At 41.8% G+C, this 25602-nt stretch overlaps 1 protein-coding gene and 1 long non-coding RNA gene across 6 annotated transcripts in view; one reads left to right on the top strand and one right to left on the bottom strand.

The window, feature by feature from the left end:
• RALYL (RALY RNA binding protein like) overlaps positions 1–25602 on the bottom strand; it is a 271064-nt gene that overhangs the window by 112411 nt on the left and 133051 nt on the right. The gene's annotated exons all lie outside the window — the stretch shown is intronic.
• Positions 4712–24854, top strand: LOC307219782. The gene is made up of 3 exons (XR_013840553.1): positions 4712–4970; positions 21193–21325; positions 24555–24854. It is a non-coding gene; the product is annotated as an uncharacterized lncRNA (long non-coding RNA).

Raw genomic sequence — 25602 nt, 5'->3', positions numbered from 1 at the left:
TATTTTGTTTCCTTAAGAAAAATGCCACCACATATTTATAGCGACTCTTTAAAATAAGTCAATTTATTCAGAACAACTCTATGGAACTGGAACAAGGGAAATTCTTTACGATTCACACATTCAGTCTTTGTGTGCCTCTAGGTGGGTATTTATTGTGGGGCGAGAGGCTCCACAAGATGCATGCAGGTGGTCTGTAGAGGCCACACAATGTCAGCTTCAAAATGCCAGTTATTTAATCCAGATTTACCAGAACAAACAAAAAACCGAGCCCCTGATGTCAATGACCCGTTTGCAGTATCTCAACAACCCATTAGCAAATTAAGTTCCTGTCTTAAAGCACTGTTTGGCTCATTTCCAGGTTTAGTGGTTAGCGTGTTGGACTAGGAACTGGGAGACCAGGGTTCAAATTCCCGCTTAGTCATGGGACTCACTGGGTGACCATGTCACAGTCTCTCAGCCTAACTTACCTCACAGGGTTGTGGCGAGAATAAAATTGGAAGTGTTCCATGAAAGCTATCTTGAGCTCCCTGGAGGAAAAGTAGGAAATAAATGCTATAGATAGGTAGATAGATAGATAATAGCCTCCAGTTGTCCCCGTTCACCTGGGATAGACCCTCTTTTTGCTATCTGTCCTTGTTTTTGTTTTCTTTCAAATAACTTGTTAAAATTTTGATCGTGTACATTTCTGCTTTTGACTTTCTTAAGGATTCAAGCTTGTACTCCAGGCCTAAACTACGTAGATATATCTCTGAGGAATAGGGTGGGGAAAAGCATCATCATCATCATCATTCCACCCTTCATCCAAACATCACAGGGCAGTTTGCATCATAAAAATACAAGTTGCTTCTAAAGCACATGCATGCAATTTCAGACGTGTGAACATTCAAGTTGCCATGTAGGACGCAGCCTAAATTTCTAAACCAGCGGAGGACAAGCTACTATTGCAGAGTACATTAATACAGTATAGAAAAATAACAGGATAGAGTTTTCAGCAAAGTGCCATGGGGACAGCAGGCTTGAGTAGTGTTCATTTGTATTAGATAAGGGATATTATCTCCCCGAAGAAGCTCCCTCCTTGTTGTCTTTTTGCTGGCAGATGAAGACCTTCAAGCTCTTGGGAACTGACTGCTTTTAATGAAAGGGCTGGTGCTGTTTTTATTGTAACCATTTGCATGTTTAAAACAGATTTCATTTACAGTCAGCTCCCTATTTATGCGCGTTCAATATGTGTGTGACTGAGTATGTGTGCATCACACTAAACCCTTAAGTGACCAGAAAAACATCACAAAAGGGGTGGAATGGGACAGGGGTGGAACAAGGTCTTTGCAGGCTTTTTCAATGATGTTACAAATGTACGCAATTTCACTTAAACGTGTGGTGCCTTGGAACATAACCCCTGCATAAATTGGGAGTTGCCTGTATGTATAGTGTTCTAATTCTATTAATGTTTAATTGTTTTTTAAATATTGTTTTTCTTTTTCTATGCTTTTAGCCATTATTGTTTTGATCCGTAAGCCGCCTTGAGTCCCATCAGAAAAAAAGGCAGGGTACAAACAAAATAAAATAATAATAATAATAATAATAATAATAATACAAAAAAATCCACATTTTCATCTGCAAAAGGTGCATCACACTTATTTTCCTTTAGCTATAAGTAGTGCAAAGCTTCGTTTTTCTCTCTCTCTCCCAAAGGCTATGTGTGAAAATCATTAAGAAACCAAACTTTCCGGAGAAAATTAAAAGCATGTGTCCTCTGATAATACCACCTCTATTTTTATATGCGTCAATTTCTACGATATTGTGCATGTTCACTGCAGACATGCTCTCACTAAGGGTCTGTTTTCCAGGGGTCACATTCACTCATTCTAAGTGCATGTGAATTTTTAAAAGACAATTGTGCCTTGAGTAGAGCATATGCCAGTACCATAATCTGTGTGGTAGGAAAGCAGATGTTCTACAATGTGTGCAATACGTGAAGCTGGTTTGGAGTTCTTCCATGCCAGACTGCCATTGGTTTCTCCAGGCAGGTTTGCATCAAAACATCTGGTTTGGTCCTAAAGCAACAAACCAAATGGAGGGGGCAGCTGTTGTGGGCAGAAATGCTATAGCTTTCAGAACAAAATTGTTTTGTGAATACGTGCAAAAGTGGGCTTGCTTTAAAGGATGGGTTTCCCAGACATAAGACTTGCCAGTGTGCTTATCAGAGGCAGGGAAGTCCTCAGGCAGACATGGTACTACACAGAGCAATGTTTCTTTGAAAGTTGCATCCATGCAAAAAATAAAAAAATAGCAATGTTCATGTCTTTCTCTGATATCTCTAGCTTTTTTACCTGGGGTGCAAGTTCCATATGACATTGTTTGGAGAGAGAAAAATCTTTCCCCATATGAAAACTAGGCAGTGCAGTCTCCAGCCAGAGAAAGAGACAAGCAGCAGATTTGGATAGGGGGGCTGTCAGAAATTGCTACCTGTAGGCATCTCCCACCTAGACCAGTAAAGGTTTTCAGGCTGCGATAGACTGCAAAATGACAAGATGCATTTGAGTCAGACTGAAAGTCTGGAATGAATACCTGTCAGGATCTCACACCTGGACCCATAATCTCCCTTCTGATCCAAGATAGCAAAAACTGACACACAGCATTACTGGAGAGACCGGCAGATTGAAATCACTACCTGTCACTTTTTCCCACCAGAAGTAGTAAAATGTTCTCCTGCTCAGTAGTTACAAATTGTAGAATGTCCGTCTGAACCAGACACACAACAATCAACAGAACAGCTAAGGGAGGTGGTAGGAACTGTTGCCGACTCACCCCTGCATCTTTGAATCAGATCTCAGAAGAACAGGCAGGTGATGTCAGTCAGAGAACCACTTGCCTGCTTTGTCATTTTGTGGTTCACATAGCAAGGCCCCCTTCCATTTTGGTTGTCTGTGTTTCTAGGTATTTTATAACCATATCGTAACAGTCAACATCTGCAATGTTATAATATAAACAACTGTAAAAGGTAAAGGTAAAGGGACCCCTGACCATTAGGTCCAGTCAGTCGTGGCCCACTCTGGGGTTGCGGTGCTCATCTCGCTTTATTGGCCAATGGATCCGGCGTACAGCTTCTGGGTCATGTGGCCAGCATGACTAAGCCGCTTCTGGCAAACCAGAGCAGCGCATGGAAATGCTGTTTACCTTCCTGCCGGAACGGTACCTATTTATCTACTTGCACTTTTGACGTGCTTTTGAACTGCTAGGTTGGCAGGAGCAGGGACCGAGCAACGGGAGCTCACCTCGTCATGGGGATTCAAGCTGCTGACTTTTTTTATTGGCAAGTCCTAGGCCCTGTGGTTTAACCCACAGTGCCACCTGCATCCCTATAAACAACTGTATTATCCATCATTAATATAATGTTATGAACATGAGGGGCAGGGGAGCAACACCCCCAACCAAAGAAATTAATGAATGTCAGAATCTAGATAATAACTGGGATATTGAAGGGAAAATACAAGCTGCAGAGGAATTCCTTGGTTAGCCTATGCAAACTGATTGGCTAGCTTAAGTGCAGAGCCAATAATAAACACTGGAGTGCCATTAAAGGCAGGTTGCCAAGGTGATGGGGGGCGTGATGTCAGAGGAAAATTTGTACTTCTTGAAAATCTAAGGATGTACTGAGAGGAAGAAGGATAACAAAGGGCAGACCTTCATGAGCTGCTGGTCAGGCCAGACCTCCATGCGGTGCTGGCTGGAGGAGGCTGCACCAAGAGCAATGACTGACTGCTGCTTTAGACCTAAGCTTGTTGAAGCTAAGAGAGAGGCAACGAGAGACACTCTTCTGTGCCCCTTCTTACTTTCAGGTGTAAATATGTGTTAATAACCCATATTTCTTCAAGACACTAGCCTCTGCTCTGCCTCACCTGGAATCTCGCTCTGCTAGTTAATATTTCAATGGCGTGTTAGAATAAATAAAAATCCAAAACTAAAGCAAACTAAGAAAAGAGCTACCCCCTTGTATTTCTGGCTCTCAAATGCTTGTCTGAGTAAAAGTGTCTTAAGATATTACAAGAACTGAAACATCGCCTTTCTGGATCAAAGTATATCTAATCAAATTCTCTGTCTGACATGGGCAGCCAGATGCTACTTGAAGATACCAGCATCTGGTATTCAAAGGTAAACTGGCTCTCAATATGGAGATTCAATTTAGTTAACATTTCAATAGCTGCTGTGTGGCCCTATCTTTCATAAATTCATCTAATCTTCACAAAGTAAGGTTTCACATTTGTCTCCACTATGAGGCATGGACAGGATGCAACAATGCTGCAGATGATGGAATAATTTGAGGGAGCCTCTTTTGAACTAGTTGGTGGTATACAAAGCTATCTAATTGCATGAGTTGGGGTAATGAAATAATAATAATATCAGAAAGGCCGTGAGAAGAATGTAGCACATAAAGAGCCTCTGGAGAAACCCTCACTTTTTAATATGCTCATTAGATACATGCCCGTGTATCTTACCCTGCCTTTGTGATGTCTTCTGTATGAGAGTATTGCTTTGTTTTAAATGGTTGCCCACTAGCAATGAGTAAAAACAGCTTGAACCAAGAGGCAAAGTGAGCGCATCTCCCGGGTTCAGACTTAGGGTTGTTTTGAGATCAGCAGCACCCTGTCTTTGCCAAGAGGAAGCTAATCATTATGCAAAACTACTCTAGATGTAAGCCCCATCTTTATCAGTCTATCTGAAGGGAAGCTAAAATCCGTTTGCTCTCCCGAAACTCTGAATGTTTTAGAAACAGTTTCTGCTGGGAAGCTACAATCAACCCTTGCAGCTCAGCTTTGAATAATATCCCGTGCTCCTTTTCCAGAGCATTAACTGGAAAAACTGTTGCCCCCAAGCTTTCGTTTTGCAGAGAGACAGCACCAGCAGCACAGTTGCATCAGGAACAACAGAGCCTTCAGCTCAATGGGGGATCGACTGCTACAATTCCATCTGTGAGTAATGCCTGCTACTGGATTATTATTATTATTATTATTATTTTAAAAAAATGTTTTCCACTTTCAAAGAAGCATACAGAAACAGTAAGTGCAAATGGATTAGGCCACCAGTTCTACACATTTCAGAAGGAAATTTCAGGTTGAAACATTTTCACAATGGGCATGGTTCCCTTTTCTCCATCTGCAGAAGATGTTAAGATGCATTCCAACTCCCTGCCTCTACCCCTGCCCAGGTGAGAGCATCTCCAGAGTTTCTAAACAGGTGAAGATTCCCAGAAGTGATTTCCTTGGCACTGCTGGTCCCAGTGGCTTGGTGGCGCAATAGCCAAGCAGTCTGCAGGGGATTAAAGAAGCAGGTTTTTGCACAGGGTAGGTCTTGGGCCGTAGCTACAATGCAACACAGAGATTCTAAGCTGAAAGGAAAAATATTTTAAAGTGTTTGGGGTTGGCTGCATGGTGGTGGAGACCAGGCTAAGGGGACAAACCTTTGAGTACCTTCTTACACAACAGTTTTGGTTTGCTATTTGGGAAGTGTAAGTGTAGAGAGGTAGAGAAAGATGTTTCACCTGCCCAAAATTTCTCTCAAAATGCCAAAATGGTATTCAAAAGAAGGCTGGCCTAAGAGTAATGCTGTAGCCAGTCTCAAATAATTGAACATTCCTATTTTGCATGGGATTGCATGCCAAGGATCAGGATCGCAGCTTGGATCAGGAGTGCCTCTAGATGGGTCTTCCCACAGATTATAACTAGTTTGAAGTTATGGCCCTGAGTACATTTTATTAGCTTCAATTGATATGCCAGCTGCATTGCTTCCTGGAAGTAATGTTGTGATTTCCCTGATATCCTCCATACTCTATTACTGACTCAACAAATACTGTGGAGCTCCAACACACAACAGGCTTGGTCAGCATGGTCAATGGTCAGCAATGGTGGGAGTTTGAGTTCAAGTAACATCAGGAGGGGCACAGTTTAGCCAACTATGCTGCAAATGCTAACAGACGGGGCTGCCACTGAAGGCAGTTTAGAAGCTTGAGTTGGTCCAGAATGTGGCAGCAAGACTGATGTTGACCACAGAGAAGGAGCAGCATCAGCTTTGCAAAGCTTCTCCTGGTTTACTAGGTTGTTTCAGGGCTAAATCCATGGAACACGTTCAATATTCGAAGCACAATCTGTCCAGGGCTCAGAATATCCACTTGTCTTCCTGTCCGGCATCCCTTCTCCTCTCAGTAAGCAGCAGTAATACTTGGGGATCAGGAAGCCAGGAACACCCTCAGGCCTGCACTGCACCCCCCGCTGGCACCCTTATCATTTTTCCCCATGTGTGTTTTACAGTTTGGCTAATTTAACCATCTATGACATTTAAACTGTGTGTAAGGGTTAATATTGTCACTATGTTATGTATTTTTGTGTTTTTATATTGTCAACTGCCCTGTGATCCTCAGATGAAGAGTGAATAGTAGTAGTAGTAGTAAGCTGCCCTAAATTCTATTTATTAAGTGAAAGGCCAGGATACAACAACAACAACAACAACAACAACAACAACAACAACAACAACAACATTTTATTATTTATACCCCACCCATTTGGCTGGGTTTCCCCAACCACACTGGGGAATTGTGTGAAATAAATTTCAGCAAGTCCTGTCTGCTATTATACTGGCATTTCATATTTAGTGTGTTCTGAATGTTATTTGGTGGTATTTTTGTAGATATTACTGATGTTGATTATCATTTCATCTAAGCTTTGAATTTTGAATTTTACAGCTATTTTATTGCTGCTTCCCACTTGCGTAAGTTGTAAAAATGGAAAAGTGGTTTGCAACATTGCAAATAAATAAGCAAATGTTTTTTAAAGATGAATTAGGTACAGAGGGCATGTTTCAGCCTGTAGAGCTCCTTTTCTCCTTGCCTCACCTCAAACAGAGAACTGTAGATAGACATGTCACAATTTTTCCTGTCATTTTTCCAAGCCTGATTAATGAGAAGGAACAGATGTCCAAGTCTATATCTATCGTAGCAGGGAGCTCCCTTTGAGATTTATCCGTGTGTTAAGAATCAGCCTTCCTTGTGCCAGAGAGCCAGAACTAGAAAAGATAGACTTTTTTAAAAACTGAACTGTCCACCATCATGTGTGCAGAAAACTCCATGAGAGAGCTACAGACATAATGCAGAAACTGCCTGAAAATGTACATAATTTGCTAATATTGTGAAGATTTCAAAAGTCAGATTAGAAAGGATTCTGTTCAAAAGACTGAGAGTGGTATGTTCATCCCTTGCATGCTGTCCTATCTAATTTGTGTCCATTTATTTTTCTATGTTTTTATTTTATTTTGTGGACTGCTGTGGTGCTGAAAACAGGTGAGGAGTGGCAGATGGAGATGCCTAATATTTGACCAAACAAACTCAGGCATCTATAAATATATTGTGCCAACTACCCAAGAAAATGATTGCCAGCAAATTCTTATATTTCAAATCTGTGTTGCATCTTTTAAAAAAACTCCAATAAAATTTTAGTGGGTCAGAGCCAAAGTAGCAGTCTGCTAGTGCAACCGCCACTCAGCTGCCTTGGTCTGCCTGTGGTCCCCTCTTCTGGTTGATTAATTCAGCTCATAACTCACAATAAGAATGGCATTTAAAACTCCTAATAATCTTAAACTCCCTTGCTATGCCAGTTCAAAACAAAGTGGGCTGCTGACAGATACATGATAGAAGCAGACTGTTATACAATCTCCTTTTACAGTACATTTATTTGTACTTTATTTGTATTTGTTTAACAGATGCTCAATACTTTTCCTTTTCAACTGCTTTTCCATGTGTTTTTATGCCCTCCCTTTTTAGAAGTACCAATGCAATTGGTTAATAAAATAACAAACATTTAGTGCATTAATATAGTTTGGAAATAAGTGGACAGTCCTCATTAATTCATGTGGTTTTCAAAATTACATTAATCATAATGAAGTAATTCACGTCATACTTATGTGAATGTGATATATAATTTATGGGAAATTGCTTGGTAATTTTGCAATTAAAAGACAATTATATTAAAATGTTGCCTACCATCTAATTTCTTTTTTTAGCATTATTTATGACATTTTAGCATTAATTATAGAGGGATTAGCAACATTCTTAGTTCGAAAACACCATGTAAGCAGAAATACTTGCACAATGAAATGCTAATTAGTTTCTAGGGAACAGCATTCAGTGAGACAAATACTCTGGAAAGTAACTGACGGTATTGAAGCAGATGGAAGAAACTAAATCACGCAAGTCAAACATCAGATATTTCATTTGCACACCTATCTGAGAAGTCGTTCTCCACTGGGTGGGGGAGGAACACTATACAGATTACATGAATCAAGCCCAAGAAGCCCAGAAGGCAAAACTTTCAGATGTCTTAATTCTGAGTGTATTTGGGGTCAGCATTTGAAGACATATTGGCCCATTCCCAAGTTTCTCCTTGTAGTGCTCTGTTACCATTACACTCGATAACAGCTGTCTCTACAAATAGCAATTTCCCAGCATTCTTCCTCTTTGTCACTCTGTTCCTAACGTAAGATACTATCACATTCCCAAAATTTAATCACACTACAGTAGTAGCTTGGTTTTCAAATGAACCTGTTGATGAATGTTTTGGTTTCCGAATTCTGTAAACCTGGAAGTAAATGCTTCAGTTTTCGAACGCGCCTCCGAAGTCGAACATGAAACGCGGCTTTCGTACTGAGTTTTCCATTTTGAGTCTTCAGTACTGAGTTTTCGGTTTTCGAACGTTTCAGAACTTGAACGGTCTTCCGGAATGAATTATATTTGAAAACTGAATTCCTGTTAGAATTCCTGCTCTGTGATTGCAGTCATGGGATTGTTGTCTTTCACATGACGGTGTATGTTTTGACTCCACAAAATGGGAAGTGACGGAGACAGGATGTTTGTGTTACTGTGTTCCATGAAGTGGGACTATTGCCCTTTGTTCTTTCTCTTTGCTGTCTGATGCTAGAGAGAGAGGGAGCCATGTTGCAGTCCGTGTGTGTTTATATGTAAATAAAGTAGATTAGCCAAAATGCTGAGTTGCTGAGCTCTGTTACGCAAGCTGCAAAGACTCTGCAGATCCCTAAGTGTGCCGATGTCTGTAGGCATCAGTCACTGTGATGTTCAGGCAGAAGAAAGCTTCTGAAGCTCCCAAACGAATGACCAGGAGGGAGGGAACATGCCAGTCAGGCATGTGTCTCTGCCAGGGTCCTACTCAAGAGTAGGATGAGCTCCTGACAGGTACCACTGTCTAGTATGGTTAAGAAGCAAGGTCTATCCAGGTAGACTTAACTGAAAGGATGGAGCTTAGTTCTTAACGGCACTTTTAGTCCTTTGCAACAAAGTAAATGAGATGCAATCTCAGACATGGTTCAGAAGCCAAAACTCTTGGGATTCCTGGTCAGTTCGGCACCCATCCTGAGGATGTGTATTTACTTTTTCCACTATCAGCAGATGTGATTGCCAGAAGCTGCCAGGCCATTGGTCCATCTAGTTCACTACTGTCAACAGTGACTGACAGCAACTCTCCAGGGTTTAAGACAGGGGTCCTTCCTAGTCCTAACTGGAGGTACCAGCCACCCACTTCCCATTATCTGATACCTGAATCCCACATTGGGCAAAATATTCCCGATGACCTTCGTGGTCCTTTCCAACTCTAATTCTATGATGCTGTTAAGCAGAGATGGTTGGGGCTGAACTTGGGACCTTTTGCATGCTTAGAATGTGCTCTGCTGCAAAACTATGGGCCCCCACATAGCTGCTTCTTATGCAAGTGAAATATATTGTAACGTGTAATAAACTTTGCCAAGGTGGTTGGCTTAAACTTTTATCGGTGGCTACACTGGGTGTTTTTCCTGACTCTCCCAAAGCAATTATCCTCTCAGCTATGGATACAACAGTATTCAAAGAATATTTCCACCATATCAGAGAATCTGTGAACAAATTATTCTGAAGCCTTTGTGCTGATAACTAACAAATAAAACTGAATTCCAAAGCACAACCTGGAGAACAAATCAGCTGAAAGAAATGTAAGATTGTGATCAACGCCTTTTCAAACGAAGCAATGTTCTCCCACACAGAATGTCAAAGAGATCACCAAACAACTGTTGCTCATTGTGAAACATGAATTGTTAACTAATGCTGCACAATTAGAACCCTGCTTTGTTCCGTATAAGGCTTTGCAGTCACGATCATCAATGCTATAGCAATACCATGCGAATGAGTTTTCCCTGTGCCGCAAATATAATAAAGCCTTAATAAAGGCATAAAGATGTGGAAATGCGTAAAAGCGGCAGACATTTGAAATAAGTAATTTCTTTTTTTTTCTTTCTTATCTCAGCTGCACAAATGTAGGATTTCTTACAAATACAACAGGCAGCTGTGAGGACAAAAGGCTGGGAACAGGTAGGCACTGTGCATCTTTGGCAAAGCTTTGCACAAAGTGAACAAGAGCATGGTCATGCATCCAATGCTCTGGAAGCCTTCGGACCGTTTGCTGTTTCAAAGAGCAGCAGGAAGAAAGTACTCTGAGCAATTTGCCCAATGTCACATCGACTGAATACAAAAGCTACAGAGTGGCATAAATTCAAGTGCCTTGGAATAAAAGACACGTTTTACTGGCTTTCCTATGAATGTGGCTTTGAGTAATGATAGGCGAGACTCAATTCAGACATTACAAAAGTAGGGGCGAAATCCACATTGGGGTCCCAGGATCAAGCCCATCCCTGCTCGGGAGAATGAGTGTTCTTCCACAGCCATACGCCAGACACGAGTGAGGTGTGGACAGATAGCGGTTGCTGAAGATCAGGGTTTGTTGACATCTACCCTACCACCCCCTGTGCTCCACTAAAGTAGCCTGCTTGTAAAACTAATTGCTTGTTGAACTAATGTGAGATCCACATTAAACCATACGGGTACAACGGTTGTGTTAGCACAAGTGCCATCTGAACAATGCCATAGCAGATAGCGCATGCAGTGGCTGTCAGGAGTCACCTAAGTATATTTTTGAGATTAAGTCTAATTAAGTCCTACTCAGAGTAGATCCCCTTAAAACTAAGTTAGCTAGGCCTATGAATTTCAATGGTTCTACTGGCATTGCTTTTATATTCCCCCCTTTCATTATTTTTCTGAGTGAAATTAGCGTTTAACAGAGAGAATGGATATTGTGGTTCGAGGACCCGACCCCGCGAAGTGAAATGAAGACACAAGGACACGTGATATAAGGTTAATGGGCTAGAAAAGGCCACAACTTTATTGATTACAGCAATGAAAAGGTATTGGCTTAGGCATTGGATCGAAACAAGTGGGTTTATTCACCAGTAGGTGGAGCCTGTTGATGCTGATCCAACTATAGGCTCACCTCCTGCTGTCACCGAGGATCGTGCCATGGCCTCCCGCCAAGCAGGCATCGGACAGAATACACGACCGCCAGATTCCTTTAACGGAATACCCCTAAACATTGAAGGCATAGGCGATGGCCACACCTAGCACTTCGACACACCACAACACATTATTCCAATGCCTAACCTACCCACCAATACCACAAAAGTTGTGACGATTGCTACGAGGTAGGCGAAAAAACCAAAAAGCCTAATGCCAAATGGAAAAACTCCTACCAGGCCCCCCGGACAACCAGGGCGACCAACCTAAGGTCCATAGCAAGGCCAATGACCTAGGCCCTAACTAAAAGGGAGTGGAGGGTGGGTGACTCGCAACGGGACGACGAGGAATGAGGCCAGGGAAAGGCTGGCGCTGCAGCAAAAGGCTGCTGAACACGCCCCCTCCGTGGCACCTGGTTGGATGACCACGGGGGGGGGGGGGGGGCGTGAGCGCCAGCCAGGTGAGCTGGAGGCAGGGGGCAAATGCCCCCTGCTGGGCGGTGCTCGGGCTCCCGCCCACAACCACTCCCCTCTCTTTCAGGGAGGAGAGTCTTAATGTAAAAACACAGAAAAAGACACATTTTATGTGTTTGTAGGTTATATGTACTCTCTCTCTCATAACCCCCTAATTCACTGTCACAAGAAGTGGTGATGGGCAGTAGCTCAGATGGTTTTTAAAAAGTGATTAGACGAATTCCTAGAGATAGTTCCTTACTGGTTACTAACTGATAGCCACTAGCTACAATGGCTTAATGAAATCTGCATTTTAATACCACTTGTTGGAGCACAATAGTACAGTATATTTGTTTATTGCTTCTCATGAGGCAGCCCAAAGTGATGTGCAATATAATAGCATACTGTATATGAAACCTTCACACACACACAAACTTAAAACAATCACATACAGAAAAACATAAATATAAATATAAAAACAGTTTAAAACAGCAGTACATACATAAAATCAACTCAAGTTCAAGACAGATACCTACTGAGATGAACTGAGAACTTGTTGAAGGAAGAACAACAACAACAACAATTTATTACTTATACCCCACCCATCTGGCCAGGCCTCCCCAGCCACTCTGGACGGCTCCAACAGAATATTAAAAACATGATAAGACATCAAATGTATTCAGCACGTGCCAAACCAGCAGCAACAATGGGGAAGGTGCCTGTCTGATATGCAATGGGAGAGAGCGCCAGAGAAGAAGTATCTGCCCCCATCGCTACCACTTACCACTTCGGGGTATCTCAGGGTTGATAACATGTGAAAATTGCTTAGAACACCAAATGCTTTAAATATTTAAATGGAAACCTGGAGCCCCAAGAAAAGTGAAATCTTTTTTCTTTCCTGCCCACACTGCCGCCGTGTGCGGATGGTGACTATTTCCCAAGCAACTGCTACAATAAATAAAGCCCATAAGTGGCGTGACAGGCAGCCTTTTTCTCCCTCCAGCCTGGCAAATAGCTGCTTGGCATGCTTTAAATATGAGCCCTGCAGAGTAACAGCTTTTAGTATGAAGGGAAAAATGCTGAGCAGCAGTCAATTTCCAGACTAAATGAGACATAAAGGTCATGAGGAGGAATGGGAAAATAGTAAAGCTGCTTTTACCTAAATAAATAAAGATCTGAATCAGCCATAATCAAGGGATGCATTGTGCAGCAGCTGTACAGTTGCATTAAGTGGTTCCTCCAAGAACTACTCTAGAAACCTATTTCGTTGAAACCTAATGGCAACCATTATTTTCTCCTAATTATGTTTTTCCCTGAACCTCCTCCCCCACTTTTAAAAAAAGTACATATCTGCATTTAACATAAAATAGTATATTAAAAACCTGCCTCAACTCAGAGGTGGCCTCGTCCCCTGCAGCATATGGGGAAATGACATTATTAAGTATAATGGCTGAGTTACAGATTCAGCAAGAAAAACATGCCTAAATTTTAAGAAAGACAATTGTGAGCTGTTACCATAAGAAACAGCTGGAGAATGCACCATCCGGTTACTTTTCTGAATTTTGTGCCACTTTCAGCGTTAATGCCTGAATCACACAGGCGTGTGTGGCAGTAGGCTTGGGTTTTGTCCGACTAACTTAATTAGGAGTGACACCTCAATCCTAAATGCAAACCCAAGCTAGACATTAGCTGGGGCATCAGGGAAACTCCGTATTCAAATTCAAGTTCAAAGTTAGTGTTAATCCTGCTGGTATCTAAAAAGGGATGCTTAGATTTCAGACAGTTTTATATTAAGCATCTTTCTTTGAAGCTATTTTCAATTGTATTCAGGAGAAATTTGGTGGACACAGATCATTTCACCAGTCCAAGGAACTCTATTTTCCTCATTATGCAAGTAAATTATATGGCTAAGCTTCTCTGGCTAATCTCTGAAGAACTCAGTGGAATTAGCATATTCACAACCATAATTCTGCTTCTGACTTCTACCAACTTTGGAATAGAAGCACATATGATGCACTATGATGATGCACATCCTGCTACCCTCTCTCCTTGTCTGGCATGATTGGGAATATCCATATCTTGGTTTAAACTAACCACAGTTTATCACTGCAGTCAAACCAAGCCAAACTATGCTTAAACTATGGCTTGTTTAAATTAGCCAGGATCTTTCCAGCAACAGTGGAAGGTTGATGATGTTCTGTTAAATATAATGACCTCCGCTTTCATATTTTAAATTGCTCTTAATCTGTATATTGTGATACTGCTCAACTTGGGGCCCTTTCTGAGCCAAAAGTTGACTCATAAATAAATATGACTGTTTGGTCCCCAGATCTTAGATGCTACTGAGTGCACATTCTGCTATGAATGTCCTTATGGAAATAAGAAATCTGCAGCTCTTACAAACAAAACACCATTGCGGATAAAATAATAAATGCATTAATTTGGGGTCCATTCCCCCTTGCCTTCTAAGCACTGTGTTTTAGGCTGCTATGTGGTCAAGCTTATCCTTGCTATCATGAGGGCTGAAGACGACTACCATTTCAACAGTTGCCCAAGGGTTAAGCACAACTGTGTGGGGATAGCAGGCAGTCCCCTAGCTCATATATTGCCTGGGCCTGACCCATCACATCAGTGTGAAAGTCGCTAATATATATCTGCGCACATTGCTACATAAAGTTATATAGAACTGCAGAATTGTTTCATGAAATATTTTCATTCCTGCATAATTCTATTCCAGCAAGCACCCCATTGACGTCAATGAGATTTTGCATAGCTAGATTAAAGAGCTGCCTTCAGCTGACTCCGGTGGGCTCTGGGTCTAGCATTCTGTATTTGTATTCCTTGCTATATTGCATGCAATTTCAGAGGGAATAAGCATGAAATTACAATAAAAATATGATGCTGCAGATTCCTGAACTTCGGCACCCTTCCAATTAATTGAATGTGAGTTGTAACAGAAAGAAGCTCTTCAAATTTAAGCTCTGTGCCAAGTATAGCTGCTTCATGAGCATGGTTTTAAGTCCTCTTCCAACACCGTGGCTATTAATTTAGTTAACGTTCTATCATTATAAAACCAGGCCACTTTTGAGGCTTTCTAATAATGAACTAAGTGAAATTCTTTGCTACTTTTCAGCTGGGGTGGTAATAGTGGCAAATGGCCTGAATAAAATATTTAAATAGATACAGATATATAGACAGATTTTCTGTACTGAGTCATATCAACAGGATATATCATACTGCTTCTGGCATTGTTAGTGCTTTCCGCCCCAAAGCATTTTATAAACTCAAAAGTAACATTTCTGAATAATTCTAAAGACTACGTGATAGCAAATGCCGGTATGAAACAAAATCCCTAACACTGTCTATCTAAGCTAGACTGTGAATATATTTTCTTACTGATAGTAGTATGACAATGAACCTAAGGTGTTCTTAAAAAGAGCAGAGTCAGAATTCAAAAAGCCGTATAAAGGACAGAATCAGTCCTGCCTTTCATTTCAGCTATCATTTGAAGTTGGCTTGTTTGGAAACTATTCATAACTAGTGTTCAACCACAATTCCTGGTCTGGATTAAATTGTGAGCCACAGATAACTAAAAACAGAAGTCGAAGCTTGACAGGATGAGAAAAAGCAAGGAGGAGGGAGCTAAGTTTGTTCCCATAGTATTGAGCAATGGTTAAGTATTATGTCTAAATGTGGCCATACAATACAACAATGCAACTAGATAGCAGAGCACTTTCATTTCACTTGAGAGGCTGTATTTGTGTTGACAACATCTCCAGAATGGCGAGAAGCTTACAATAATTCTGAAAAATACCTTCTGAGGCTATGAAAGGAATAGCCTAATTATAAAGCACTTCATCTTTAGTGAATGTGTTTCCAAAATAATGGATTAAAACCCGTATACTGAGGCTATAGCCCTATACATACATACTTACCTGTTAAGTCCCATTGAAATAAGTGGGGCTTACCTCTGAAGAGACATGAACATGATTCAGCTGCTGTGGGAGGGATACTGCCTACTACTTGTGCCCTTCCATAAAATGCCATTGTTGAAAAGGAGAAGATCTAATAGGAGCCGAGTCTTCTTACATAAAACAAAACAAACAAAACACAAATGTGTGTCTTGTTCTCAAAGATGGACAGATAATTTTCCAAAAAGCATTCTTTCCCACAAGAGGTGGTCCTTGCCAGTGAGCAAGATGCCAAGTCTGCCTAAAACTACTGATGCCCAGTATTGCTATCACTCTTTTACGCGCCTTTCAGCCAAGCCAGATGAAAACAAAAGCAGTAGCTTGGGAACACAAAAAGACACAGCCTATTTCTTTTAAAGCAAAACACTTACCAGCTGGTTGCAGTGCGGGGGGGGGGGGACAGGAATGGGGGGAATACTTGAAAATATAGCTGATATGTGACAGGGCTGGGTGGGTACCAGGTGTCATAGAACTGAATCCAGGTAAAGCTGCACCAAACCTTAGGGCAAGGTGCAGTACCCATCATCCTTCACTACTGGCCAAGATGGCTGTGACTGATGGGAACAGGAGTCCAAAAACGCCTGGAGGGTCACAGGTTTCTCACTCTGGGACTTTGATTTACTGTCCCTGATCTTTCATCCTTGTACCACCATAAAATACTGCTGTCCTAGTTTTACTGGGCTGTTTTGCCATTTCAAAAGGGGCACTGTCTCATGTGTTTCCGGGCAGCCTTCTAGTCAAATGCTCTTTCCCTGCCAAATCTCATTTTTCAAACACAATGTCATGCCCCCTCTAGGGCATACACACATGCAATTTAGTTTATCAGCTCAGCCCTAAATTTCTCCCTCCCCAAAACCCAGAGGCATTTAAAGTGGGAAATCAGCTGGCCAGACCAGTGCCATATCATTAACAACAGACCACCCAACAGCCTGCTGTGAGAGATGTGTGAAGCACTTTGAGGGCAAATCACTTGAATCCATGACAAACTTGATGCCACAATTAGTTTGGGCCTGTTGGAGGTCCCTGTAGCACCATTAACTTAGAACCTGTGGATCCGTTTCAGTTGTGGAAGCCTGAAGCTTTCAGTGGCGGGACTGACTACAAGCGCTTCTTGAAGAGGTCTTCCCTGCATCCAAAGATTTGAGAGAACTATCATCCAGTCCCTAATATTCCCTTCCCGGGCAAGGTGATTGACAAGCTGGTGGCCATCCAGCTACTGGTATGCCTGGAGGAATCAGATTCTCTGGATCAGCCTTTCTCAGCCTTGGATCACCAGAAGTTGTTGGACCACAACTCCCATCATTCCTAGTTAGCAGGACTGATGATGGGAATTGTAGTCCAACAACATCTGGGGACTAAAAAGTTGAGAAAGGCTGCTCTAGACCCATTTCAGTCTGGTTTCAGGCCCAGTTTTAGAACCAAAATAGCCCTGGTCGCCATGACTGATGACCTTTATCAGGAGAGGCAGGGGAAGTGTGACTGTTGGTTCTTCTTGATCTCTCAGTGGCTTATGGGGTATGAGAAACTGGATGCACTGTATGTGAAGGTGTGGTTATACAGGAAAGTTCAGGGTCATTACCAAAAAGTAGTAAAGGGTAAAGGGACCCCTGACCGTTAGGTCCAGTCGTGGACGACTCTGGGGTTGCGGCGCTCATCTCGCATTATTGGCCGAGGGAGCCGGCGTACAGCTTCCGGGTCATGTGGCCAGCATGACTAAGCCGCTTCTGGCGAACCAGAACAGCGCACGGAAACGCAGTTTACTTTCCCGCCGGAGCGGTACCTATTTATCTACTTGCACTTTGATGTGCTTTCGAACTGCTAGGTTGGCAGGAGCAGGGACTGAGCAATGGGAGCTCACTCCATCGCAGGGATTCAAACTGCCAACCTTCCTATCAGCAAGCCCTAGGCTCTGTGGTTTAGACCACAGTGCTACCCGCATCACCAGAAAGTAGTACTAGGAGACAAATATACTATGTGGCTTTGAGCTGGTGGGTCCCAGAAGGGTCCATTTTGTCTCCTATGCTTTTCAACTTCTATGTGAAGCAATTGCAAGCTCTCATCTGTGGTTTGGAGCACAGTGTTATTGGTATGCTGATGGTGCACAGCTCTAGCTGTCCGTTCCATCTGAATCAGGAAAGACTTTGGGAGTGTTGGACTGCTAGAAGCAGTGGTGAGCTGAATAAAGTGAATCCTGACAGCAAACATATTCTCTGGGTGGGCTGTTCCTGTGTCTAGAATTAGGTGGCAGGTGCTCTGTATGGGGAGTTGGCATAAGGCACCAGGCCCATTGGCAAACCAGCTCTGCATTACAAAAGTGTCTGCAAATGTGACATGAAGGCTGGCAGCAACATCAGTCCCGCCATGTGGGAATCCCTTGCAGATCAGCGGCAGTGCCTGGAGACAGACAGTCAGGCTGTGTATCCATAGCAGTGACCAGAGAAGAATGACTATTGGGAAGAGTGCAGAAAGTAGAAATGTCCTGGTGCATCTGCAGCTGCACAACCAGAAGCCTTCGTCTGCCCCTGCTGCAACAAAACATGCTTCTCCCGTATCGTTCTCTACAGCCATAGCAGGTGCTGCAACCTTCCAACAGTTTGATTTCACCCCCAAAGGCACACTCCTCCATTATCTCCTGAGACAGACAGATGCCAACCATCTATCTATCTATCTATCTATCTATCATCTACTATCTATCTATCATCTATCTATCTATCTCTATACAGTGGTAACTCGGGTTAAGAACTTAATTCGTTATGGAGGTCCGTTCTTAACCTGAAACTGTTCTTAAGCTAAGGTACCACTTTAGCTAATGAGGCCTCCCGCTGCTGCTGCCACGCAATTTCTGTTCTCATCCTGAAGCAAAGTTCTTAACCAGAGGCACTATTTCTGGGTTAGCGGAGTCTGTAACCTGAAGCGTCTGTAACCTGATGTACCACTGAATCTATATCTATATATCTTCTGCATAATGCCCCATTTTTTTCATTTGTTTAAATCACATTTTCATTGCTCATGGGTTCATTCATCTTCTCCAGCAACTGATAAAACTACTTTCCCTTCCATCTTATTTTTAAGTGCAAACCTAAAGTAATAAATATTTTATTTTGTTTTGTAATTAGTTTCATACATACACATATATATCTATGAATAGAAATAGAAATATCAGGCTTCTTTCCCTGCAGCAATCCCATGTCCATTAAATACACAGCCCCCTGCTCTCCTTCATTATGCTTACATAGTTATTCATGGAGGCAGGATAGAGGGTATAGCCAAATAACAGTGGGTGGAATGTCATTCCCATCATTTTTTAACAAAAATTGTCTGTGTATATTTGTTTCTCAGATTGAAGGCAGCACAAGACCTGTTAAAATTTCTCCAAATCAGCTGTTTCACGGGGGATTGCAGGCTTTGATTCATCAAATGTTCTGGATGTATCAGTAACAGAGTTAGAAAATATAGGATTAATAAATCAAATGCACACCAAGCTTGGGTTGTGCATCAGTCTCATAGGACTGATGACTCAGTATCTTACCTATTTTTAGCACCATTTATTTGGCAGTTAATTGTCATTTCTGGAACACGGTCTGCAAGTATTTTCATGTTTTGCTTACAAAAAATATTCAGCAGGTAGTTCATCCCAAAGCTATGCAAAGATTGCATGCCATGGGCTAAGCTACCCTACATGCAGTGCGCAAGTTTGGGGAAGAGGATACACTCCAATAAGGTGCTGGGTGTTTCCTACATGAAATTAGGCATGTGATGACTAGAGGCTTGATGAATCTTCTCTGTAAAGGTGTCCTGGCTCCAGAATGTGTATCTTAGGGCCAGGTACCTGATGCGTATATTTTTATATTTGAAAAGGAAGGCTAGTGCGGCTCTCCACCTCCCCAGCTTTCTGAGTTCCTGTTTATTTTGAAGCCATTTCCCCTCCAAAATAGCGCATTTTCCAGGACTGCGATCTCATGTGGTGCTCCGAAACATGCAATTTAGGGTGCTTTACCCCCAAAAAGCACTTGGGGGCGGGAACTACGGCATGAAATCACGCGGGATCACAGTAACCAAAATGGGCATGTTCTCTTGATGCAAAATGGGATGTCCCGGTTTTTACAGGACACTTGTGGGAAATTCCATAGTTTATGCATAGCATGAAGAAGTACTATCTCATAAGGCAATGAAAAACCAGCTCCCTGACCTGGCTATGAATGACTTTCTCCAAAATTCTCACAGCCAGGTTTGTGTTTATAATTATATAAACACTGCTGATTTCAACGGACTGGGCTATATTTAAGAAGAAGAAGAAGAGTTTGGATTTGATATCCCGCTTTATCACTACTCGAAGGAGTCTCAAAGCAGCTAACATTCTCCTTTCCCTCCCCCACAACAAACACTCTGTGAGGTGAGTGGGGCTGAGAGACTTCAGAGAAGTGTGACTAGCCCAAGGTCACCCAGCAGGTGCATGTGGAGGAGCGGAGACGCGAACCCAGTTCCCCAGATTACAAGTCTATCGCTCTTAACCACCACACTGGCATTGTAATTTAACAAATTACAAACCTATACAGATATATTTATACACCAGCCCACAGGAAATTCTGTCTTGATATATTGTGGCCTGGTTCAGACACCTGGTAGGTCCCAGAGAATAATTCATGGAATAGCTTGTGGCTGTTGATAAGACTGCAGCCCAGTGTGTATCATAGGTGCCAACTCCATGAACTACTTTGGATTCTACATTTTATCGTTGTTCAGTGTACAAGTTGTCATGTGACCTCAGTGCTTCTGGAAAGGGTAGCTTGTAAATCTAATTGATAATTCATTAGATCATCAACTGCTGGGTTAAATGGGCTCATAAAGACCACTAAAGTTTTGGGGTTTTTTAGTCTGCATAAATAGGCTACTTAAAAACAACCTTGAATATTCGACTTATTTGCTAGTCTTGCTAGGAACCAATTATGCACTGTGGAGCTTCCTTTCTTTCAGAAATGAGAAAGCAACTGTTACAAACATGTCACATGGCTAGCGCTGTCTAGAGATTCAAAACTGTAGTGATGAATTGATTCACCCTAGAGATTACAGGCTCTGCAAACAGGGTTGGAATGTTTTTCTTCCATGAGCCACTGCGAGCAGGAGACACTAAAAAGAAGTGTTTGGGGAAGGGGCATAAAATGTGAAAAGGGGGGAATGGCTCTACTGCCACATCAGGTATATGTTGAACTCTTACTAAAAGTATTCTTTATTGCCTGCCCCACACATTGTATGTTTTCTAGGCCTGTCATGATTTAGAAAGCTCCTGCAGGGCTCCTGTACTTCCCAAGAGGTTGCGCAATAGAGTGCGTTGTCCAAAATAATTATCTGTAACCACCATTTTACCTGAGGCCATATGTCATTCTGTGCTCACTAGGTACTTGGAGACTGTGTCTAATTTGGACCTGAAGGCAGGCGAACGTGAATAATACTTAAAGAGATAAAACAGGATGAAAGCTACTGTGGAACTAATTTATTAGTTTTAAAGGACATCAGCCAAAGAAACTGTAGTAAGTCCTTTGTTATTTATTCCAAGGACTTGAATGTTTCTCTGTGTTGGATTACTTAGCTTTTTTGTTTTTGTTTCTTTTAACAGGGAATTATGAATATATTTAGTATCTTTAAAATATTCCTGCAAAAAGTTAGACCTTACAATGTACTCGTGTTAAATTCTAGATTATCGTGTGATCTTGCATCAGTGGAAATGGCTATAAGTGGATTTACAACAGAAAAAAAGTTGTGGGATCAGGAAATGAACCAAACCCTACAGGAAACCTATTTCAATGCCTTGTCTAGTACCTCTAAAAAGCAGACATGCCTGACCCATGCATAATAAGAAATTAGAAATTAACCACTAAAATAAGTTCCATTAGTCACGCTGTCCCCTTATCATTAAACCATGTAATCACATAATGTTAACTTAGCACCCTAAATCATTCTGAAAATATTTGTTACAATTCAGTAGTGTCTAAAAGGGATGTGGGTGGCGCTGTGGGTTAAACCACAGAGCCTAGGACTTGCTGATCAGAAGGTCGGCGGTTTGAATCCCCACGACGGGATGAGTTCCTGTTGCTCGGTCCCTGCTCCTGCCTACAAAGCAGTTTGAAAGCACGTCAAAGTGCAAGTAGATAAATAGGTACCACTCTGGCAGGAAGGTAAACGGCGTTTCCGTGCGCTGCTCTGGTTCGCCAGAAGCGGCTTAGTCATGCTGGCCACACGACCCAGAAGCTGTACACCGGCTCCCTCGGCCAATAAAGCAAGATGAGCGCCGCAACCCCAGAGTCAGACATGACTGGACCTAATGGTCAGGGGTCCCTTTACCTTTACCTTTTAATGGGTGCAGGTGCTTTGATGGGCACAACTAAGGATACAGCACCCAAGGCCACTTCAGTCACTTTAATGGAGGAAAGTAGATATTTTGAATAAAATAGGCCAGATCGCACACAAGAGAGGTGGAAACAGTGGGAAAACGTCACGATGAAAACAGCTTTTCGGATCAAGACAAATGCCACTGAAATGCGAAACAGAGTGAAATCAGCAGAACCACTTCAAAATAATGTGTTTAGGTTAGGGATCCGTTGCTCCACATGATGTTGGCTACACCACTTAGCCATTCAGGCATACTGTGGTCTTCAAGAGATTCTTTGCGTGCCTTTTGTTTGAAAATTACCTTGAAAATTATGTTTGTCTCTCAAAAGCCACTGCAAAAATATGACAGCTACAAGAACAATAATTGCAAGGTGCAGTCATTGCTTTAGGAGTCATTACCTTTCAAGTAAATGTTGGCTCACATCCTTTAATACACATAGTGAGGTCTTAGACTCTCATGGGTCATCCTTATGGCTCTCCACTGAGGCAGCAGCCTATTGGATTAGGAACTCTTAGCAGTCCTTCATAAGCAGCTGCTGCCTGCCCCCATGGAAGGGTCAATTAATGCTGCACAAGCACACTTAGGCCATTGATTCAGGGACAGGGACAGGGAGAGAGAGAGAAAGCGAGGGAGAGAGAGAGAGAGAGAGCAGGGACTTGGATTATGGCAGCAAAGAAGGTTACTCGCAAACCAAGCAAACTTGGCAGGAACATGATGAGAATTTAGCTGCAAAACCGCCAGCAACTGCAGCTGTAAATAAAACTGATTCACTGGCTGAAGCTGTGAACCTGTTGTGGTGGCCAGCACAATTCTGATATCCCAATAACAAAAGTCCAATCAATGTAACTATAAATAGATATCTGTCAGGCCCTGGATGAACATGGATGGTCACTTGCAAAGCATTAATTTTAAACACAGTATATATATCATTGTGGGAAGGGCCAGTTCTCTGCTGTGTCCACCCATTGAGGGAAATTCTAACACCTCTCAGATGGATACAGATATGTGGTAAATTTCTCCTCGCTGCCTGGGTTCTCTGCGTGGTTTGCCTTCTGCGGTAAAGTACTTCTTGGCAAATTGTTAGTATTCACCCTTAATTAATCTGTATTTTCTCTTGGTAATAGTAATTCCTAATACTTACTACTCACATATTGTTTTTAATAGGCACTCTACACTTTTCACTCACATAGGTTTAGTCCCAGAAACATCCCTGTATTTATTTATTTATTTGCATAATTCATATCTCACATTCTCATCACAGATTTATGTCCCCAGGGCACTTAGAAGATAGTGAGAAACCAAAAGTAAAAAATTATAAGCTACTACTGATAGAATGAAACATGCAAACTATTGCAGCAAATTAAAACAGCTGCTCTGCGTTAAATAATGCTTACATTAACAATTAATAAAAGCCTGGGAGGTTTTTTTAAAAAAAATGTTTCTCTGGTGCCTAAATGATAGTAATGAGGTCTCTAGGTTAGTCTTGGGGTGTGTGTGAGAGAGAGAATTTTCTAAAAGTGAGGAGCCACCACAGGAAAGCCTCTCTCCAGGCATCACCTGCTGAACTTAAGAGAGAGGGAGCACCCAGAGGAAGGAGGCCTCAGATGCCTGTCTCAATGGACAGGCAGATTAATAGGGAAGGAGGCAGTCCAGCAACTATATGGTATGGTAGACTAGCATTATTATTATCATCTCCATATTACAGATGAGAGCAGCAAGGCAGAGGTTGCCAGTGAGTTCATGCCTAAAACCAGGTCTGAACAAGTGCCTATTCTTAATCTAACTGCACACGTTAGCTTGTAGTTTTCTCCAATTTATTTACTGAGCTACATGGACCAATGGACTCAGTATAAGGTGGCATTGTATGCTCCTTCCTACGTAATTTTAAAGCTAAAAATGAGAGGTATACATAAACAAGTTGCTATACATCAGTAGAAAAATGCTATGAAAGCCATTCAGTGAAATTTGTGGCTTCTGGGCAGCAAACCAGCATGCTAATGCCTACAGTGCTTCACAATTCTTGGATGAATTTTATGGGTCACCAGACAGGATAAGGCTTTCTGAACTAAGTTCTTAACAACCGTATTTCATTTTACCTCATTATTTTGTCTTGCATGTTATCATGTGCTATCTAAGCCATCCTCCCCACCCAAAATCCTAAAATATCTCATGCCAGCAACTTAGAAGTATGTAGAATTTGTACAGATTAGAAAAAGGCTCACCCACAGAAAGGTATACTGAGAAGTTGGAAATAGTTGTTGGGGTTGTAATGTACACTGAGGTTCACTAGGGTGCCACCTGTGTGAGCTGGGGATGTCATGTGAATGGAATGAAATTATTTACTGTGTTTTGAAATACTTTCCTTACAGATAATTTTGACGACTTTCCTACCTGAGGAGAAGTGTGTCTTCACTGAACTGAATCCTATGTGGTTGTTGGGGTTTTTTTTTTCTCTCTCCTGTGGGGTGTGTGTGTGTGTGTGTAGCAGCTGGTGTACCTATAACTAGCTGGTTCTCTGTTAAGTAGCATTCCCATCCTTCATTTTCTTTCTCTTGCTCAAAATCACAACCTCCCAAAGCTGCTTTTTCTTTAAAAACACAACATAAATCTGCACACCATGCATAGTTTGTCTTTGACATATACACACAGTAAATATGTACCCCCCCCCAAAAAAAAATCCTCACTCACTGTTTGACACACAGAAACTGGAATATTATTTATTGGGTGATTTAAGGGGTCAATTAATGCAGCTTACTGAATCCCCTATGTGCATTTATTTGAACTATTTATATACTATAGTCTCCAAGTTGTGAATTATAAAGTTAGAAGATGCAACAAATCTAAAAGCTGGTTTGAAGTCCATATTGTGCTATCGGTTTCATAATTTTTGATCTGGCAATATATTGCAAATCTTGATATGTGTGTGTGTGTCCTATGCAAAAATCATGATGCAGAATAAACTGGGAAGCTGGCCAAAGCCCTTACATAGCTCCATCTTTATTTCAGACATTGTGATATATCAGTACAATGTTTACCTGTTGATATATTGCGATATTGAAAACTGGATATTGCCCAGCCCATAACTCAGTATCTATGTCAACCAGGAATCACCAATGTGGCACCTACGGGTGCACATACACCCATGAAGGCCTTCTCTTGCACCCTCATGAATTAGATTTTGGGGGGAAACATTCTGTTGTAGCCAATAGATGGTGGTGCATGTGGTGCTTAACTGCGGTGTGTGTGCAGTTTGTCTGGTTTACAAAACTGCTCATGGGACCAAAAAGGTTACCAAGCCCAGATGTACACTGTCTTGTCCATTCGTGGATTCTAAGCATTCCTAAATTATGATTGCTACAAGAATGAGGTACAAGCCAAAACAGAGAAGAGTAAATATGTCAGTTGTTTTCATTCAAA

This window comes from Podarcis cretensis, assembly GCF_951804945.1.
Source record: "Podarcis cretensis genome assembly, chromosome: 7".
In the NCBI taxonomy this organism is placed as follows: domain Eukaryota; kingdom Metazoa; phylum Chordata; class Lepidosauria; order Squamata; family Lacertidae; genus Podarcis; species Podarcis cretensis.
Note: the sequence above shows the minus strand (reverse complement) of the source record. Positions and strands in the feature narration are given on the sequence as shown.